This window comes from Orbicella franksi, chromosome 4 (assembly GCF_964199315.1).
Source record: "Orbicella franksi chromosome 4, jaOrbFran1.1, whole genome shotgun sequence".
NCBI lineage: Eukaryota > Metazoa > Cnidaria > Anthozoa > Scleractinia > Merulinidae > Orbicella > Orbicella franksi.
In genome coordinates, this window is record NC_138148.1 from 32,449,774 (window position 1) to 32,455,773 (window position 6,000).

A 6,000-nucleotide genomic window follows, 5' to 3' on the forward strand; every position below is an offset into this window, starting at 1 on the left:
ATTTAAATTAACCAAAATTAGTGACGGTATGCTTTGAAAATTAAAAATTAAACAAATGTCACAATGTGGTTTTCTATCATTCATAACGCTTAGACCCTAGATCATGCTCATGGCCTGAAGCACGCAAGCCTCGGTGAATATAAACATGCATGATGAAGACATTGAACAATTTTTTTTAAAGGCTCTAGCTCAGAAACTCCTGGAAAACTTACTGTTTCTTTTTCAATGATAAAGCCAGCTACACTGGCCGAGTTCACAACGGCGGAGTAACAAAAAAACGAAATGTATTTGATTCGCGAGTCCATGTTTTGTTTTCGTATATGTAGTTTACTACCGTTTACTTGGAGCCAAAAAAATATGTGGTATAATGGAACATAGCGGTGCTTCTGGGAAACCATCACAAGGAATTCAAAGCAGAGTGCTGTTTGATTTGACTGATATTTCAAAGGGCCGATTTTCAAGGCACGACTTGCGACAAGCTTACGACAAGCCTACGACCCGAACTGTTTCGTGTAAATGCTTACGACTGTCGTGTACGTCACAAAAAATTTCGTGGGATTTTAAAACATGTTTTTAAACGCTGCGACAATCGTAGCCGAAATCTATAGAAAATGACCTATTTTGTGACCAATTCCTACAAAGAAGGGGATCGGAGATAGGTTAAGTTTTCTTGCGTCAAAACAGCGGACGAAGTTGTTATTGGCAAGTCACCGACGAGTAAAAAAGCGAAGACAACTTTTTCTGAAGAGGAGACTGAAGAATTAATATCGCTCTAGAGTGAGGAAAAAGTCCTTTTCAATTGCCGCTATAAGGACTATTTTAAAAAGAATGCCACACAAAATGAACAGTGGAATTGTATGCGATTTTGGCATGTCGTAAGTGAAAATGTCGTGCACGTGCAAATGGTCCTAAGTCATGTCGTAGGCCTGTCGTAAGCTTGTCGCATGCGACAAAGTTGTACCGTGTAAATTGGCCCAAAGGGACTCACTGAATGTGCGGAAAGTCAGTGATACAAAGTGGTGGTTAGAATACTTTCCAGCTCTCTGGTAAAGTTGGGAAGAAAATATTTAAAAAATCATTGTTTCGTTATCCGGTTTCCACTTTCCATAACGATTGCGATGGACTGAAACCGATTCTCAGGCAATTATGGTAACTTCAGAATAAGCCCTGTGAAATATTTCTTGCTTCGAGCGGTTTGCAATTGAGTGTCGAAAATAATCAGGCAACTACTTTGGTCTTGGTTTTGGTTTAACTGCGTTTTGAGATTGGCTGAGTAGTCTAATTGGTAAGTAACTGGTTCAGTTGGTTGTGGCCAGTAAATAAAAGCGTGTTTTGTTAACAGACATACCCCAAGGCAGTGTCGCCCTCTTTATGTGCATTGTATCTGAATCAATGAGATATTTCTTAGTATAATCGTAAAATAATGTTAAGTGTTAGAACATTCTTCTAATTCTCCTGTAGTGACGGTTCTTTTTCTCACCTTTATTCACACTTGATAGTAAAAAAAATACATATAAGGATTGCAATTCCAAAAATGAATTCTAGTTTAATAACAAACAACTGCTCAGTTAAACCAATTTAATTTTGCCTACTGCCTCGTGGAAGAGTCTGATCTTATAAAGAATTACGCTTAACTTAATCAATTGAAAATAACTTGTAAGCGATGAACTGTACTGTTTGCATTGATTCTTGTTTCTGTGTGCGGAACGAAAAGGAACGGGTACCTTGAAATCACAGCATTAGATTATTCCATAGAACAAGCCCCACTTAAAAATCTTACAATACTCCAGCAAGGGTCAACCAGGAATATTCTCTGTAACTTGACCAGTGGTATTTGACAAATTAAAAGCAATAATAATGGTTACAAAGTTATTGTTTTCGTTCAGTAATGTGCTTAGATCACTAATTCTGCAAAATTCTACGGAGGACTCTTAATATTAGAGAGATTAACCACGACGTGACAGCAAACGGGAAAAATGAAACTTTTGCCGTCTGTTTTCAGCTGTTTTTACAGCATAGTGAAAATAGTTGTATTTCTGGTGAATAGCAGGAGAATTTTTTCTATTTTTGTGTGATTTATTGAAGGATTACAAGAAAAAGAACACTGAAAAAATCAGAGATGATCTTTGCCGTTTACCGTCTGCCTTGTACGCCGTGCTTAAAATCTCTATTAACTTTAAAACGAACTTTGTGAGGTTCGGCACTTTGTATGTTTTCCGGCATAGCTTTAGGCGACAGTCTTGACTAAAAGGAAATTTGAAATAGCACCTGGAGGAAATTATTAACAGTTTAAGAACTTGCACCTATCAAAAAGCTGAGAACGAAGCGTGCAATAAAGCCGTGGATCACAAAGGAACTGAAAGATGTTATGGCTGAGAGAGACTATGCGTATAAAATCGCCAAAAGATCGGGAGGTAAACAAGAAATGTGGGACAATTATCGCAAGTTAAAGAACTTAACTAACAGGAAAATGAAGGCGGCTGAGGCTTTGTATTACAAGAAACTAATTGAATCCGCCCAAGGCCCTAACAGATGTGGCGCGCATTGAATTCAGCTTTGGGAAATGAGAAAGTTGAAAATTTGACATTTCAATTGCAGGAAGGCAAACGTATTATATCAGAACCTAAAGCTGTCGCCTCTAAATTTAACAAGTTCTTTGCAACCATTGGATGTCGCATTGCCAAAAAATTGTTTTTCATATCAAAAAAATTGGATAGTAGTATTTTAATTCTTGTTTTAGTTTTTAATCTTAGTTAGCTTACCCCATAGGTTTTTGTCCTTTTTATTGTATTTTAGATTTTAATGTATTTTAAAGGTTTAACATTTATTTTCTCAGAGGACCCTCCTGAAAACCACCTTATGGTGATTGGAGGCGTCCTCTTAAAATATTATGTATTATTATTTTATTATTATTATTATTATTATTATTATTATTATTATTATTAGATTGGAATATGGCAGGAAGTCTGTTTCTAGCTTTCAATTTCGTATTAAATTCAGAATGAAATTCAACTTAGGTGCAGAAATTAAAAATAAGACGTAAATTTCATGCAGTTACTTCTGTTATATCGTTAAATCTTAGTGGACTAGTTTTTGATAACCTTTTTCTAGTTTTTACTGATTTTAAGATTATTCATTTTCAAAAGAATAAAAATCTGACCTTGCCATGCACAAGCTGTCAAAATATCCTGTATTTGTTTGATTTGAGTATCTTTTAAAATTTCGTACAGTCTGGTCGACTTGCCGTGGAGATTACTTGCTGACAAAACCGTCTTTGTAGTAAATTCACGCAAAAAAAAAAAAAGAGCCGGAGCTTGTCATGCGCAAGTTTTCAAAACATTCCGCCATTTGTTTGGGTTATGGTTGGGGTTGCTGTTTGATCTGAGTAACTTATTTCGTACAGTGTGGTCGACTTGCTGAAGAGATTACTTTCTGAAAATTACCGTGCTTGCAGTAAATTCACGCCTTTTTCAAGGGAGTTGTGCCGCCAAGACCTCGTTAAGTATTTGACGAAACGAAATTTTACGATTTATATTGCTAACATCTTGCGAACGGCGTATCAGAAAGACTAGACGAAAGCGTGGAAGTCCTTGTCTAGTTCTACTTATAAATGAAATAATCTACGTACCTACCTCTCTCGTCTATGTCAAGGCAAACTCATTGCGTGATTGCTCTTTCTTTTTTTCACCACCTAGCCGCTAAAATAAATCGTTGTAAGACTTATCTCGTGGCATAGAAAGGATAAGAAGAAAGCGAAAAGTCCAATGGGATAAACATCCCTGTGAAACTCCTAAAACAAATTTGATTACAATCGGAAGCAGCGGCGAGCAATTGATAAAAAAAAAAATCAAACGGACCATTTCCAATCGTCTGATCTGATAATAAATTGATTCTGTCAAAAGATTGATCAAAGGCAAAGATTTCCCTCGCAGAACATTATTACGCTGTCTAACAGACAGGCGGACAAGCCTTTGAATACATATTCACACAAATGATTAAAATACAAAAGTCTTAAGCGGACCGCCACTGTCTCTCAAAACTAACATTGTCAAACAAATTGTTTTTTTGTACAGTGTTTTGGAAGATTAAAACAGTGCACGGAAACTTATTTTTGAGAGCTTACAGTCCATCTTCGCTGTTAGTATTGAAAATTATAGACCACTCAGGATTGACCAATCAGAGTTCAGCAATTGTCTGTTCATGTATAATGCTTCACCATTAATTCAGAAATATTACAGAATTTCAGTTGAATCTTAAAACACAGGCTGCCTGCAGGCTAAGAAATAAAAATAGCCCGTAACAAAAGCGAAAAATTATGTGTCTGAACTAAATAAATTAAACCGTTTGGTGAGCCGGAATAAACAGTGATTTATTTATTAATACCTACATAACGTATATTCCTTGCGTACTGTTGTTTAATAATACAGGCTGTCTCGATTCAAGGCCGGATCAACGGCTCATGAAACTCTCTTTCGTATTTACCAAACAGTGATTTATTTACTACAACTTAGAAAGTGGAGTCATCTTTTTTTTAGGGCACGGTCGCTTTTCAAAACAGTACATGACTCTGTCTTAACCAAGGTTGAACTGAAGAATATAAATTAGAAAATGTTTTCCTAAAAGATGAAATATCAAATACGTTTATCAGGATAAATCTAGTCGATGTTAAGTGTGAAGTCCTAAGAGAAAGACTGAGAAACCAAATAAATATAAAGTGCCAAAGGAAATAGCTGCTTAAGAATTGAATTTAACCTTATTTAAATAAAAAAAACCCGTCTGTCCTCCGCGCGACATATCTTATCTCTACGTTTGTAGCTTTTTCTAGTTTTTACCACGATGTCAACTTTGTTTTCCAAATTGAAAAATATTCAGCAAACACGTTTCTTTGGTTGGGAAGAAAACCACCAAAATCAATCATAAATCGACTAAAATATCCATTAAAAAGTCATAATTTGAAAATCGCAAGCCTCCTTGAAAGCGTCGACTAATTGGTTTTCTGTCAATCAGTGAAAGATCAAAAAGATACCGCCACTTCTGTGCTTTCCGATTGCGTCTCACACAGGTGAAAAGCAAACAAGCTTTTATCCGATATAGTTTGCTAAGAAGTATCTTCAAATGGCGGATTATTTGACGATTTCCCCCCTATATTGGTCTGAGGGTGTGTTTGATTACAAATATAATTGAATATCGAAAATTGGATTTATTCGTCTCGTGCACGTCTCTCACTCTCTGCCCTTGAGACGGTAACTGTCCTTGACCGTGACCGCGAGCTTCCGAAAGATGAATAGAAGAAACAGTAATGACGAGTTAAGAATAGAGCGTGGGTTTGCTAATGGCCTCAAACAAAAGCTCGAAGACGCTGCTGATAAAAAAGTTGATAAAATTTGCATTTCAAGGTTATGCTTGTGCTGTTTCGTGACTGCTAGTCTGAAAACATTAAACCCTCTTTTCGGCGCTTAATTAAAATTGGTCCGCCGCAATTTTTTCCAATCTAAACCACCCCCGTTAATTTTTAGTTTGTTCGTTTGTACTTTCGGTGTGTTTCTTCCCGATTGGTATTCCACGCGTTCGTGTGGACACTGCACGTTTTTTTGGCGCTGCGCCAGATTCATTGTCGTTGCTTTTTCTAAGCCATGTAAATAGTGCAAAACAATTGAAAATCCCAAAATCCCAAAATCCCAAAATCTGAAATTATGCAGCAGATCTGAGATCTTCCACAATTTACTTAACATGCGGACATCGCCAACTTATACCTGCATGACAGTGACCAACTCGAAAGCTCATTGGCTACTTTGGTCACTGTACACAACTAAATATTGTTCATCGCTCCTAGTTAATCACTATTTGTAATTTTTTTTTATGTCTCATTGTAAACCATCTTATGTTAAGTTGTTTTCTGTAAATAGTGTGCAATAATAAACTTGAATAATAAACTTGAACTTGAAACTTGGCTCAGTGTGTAGAAAAGCTACATAGCACTATATTTAGTTAACATATACA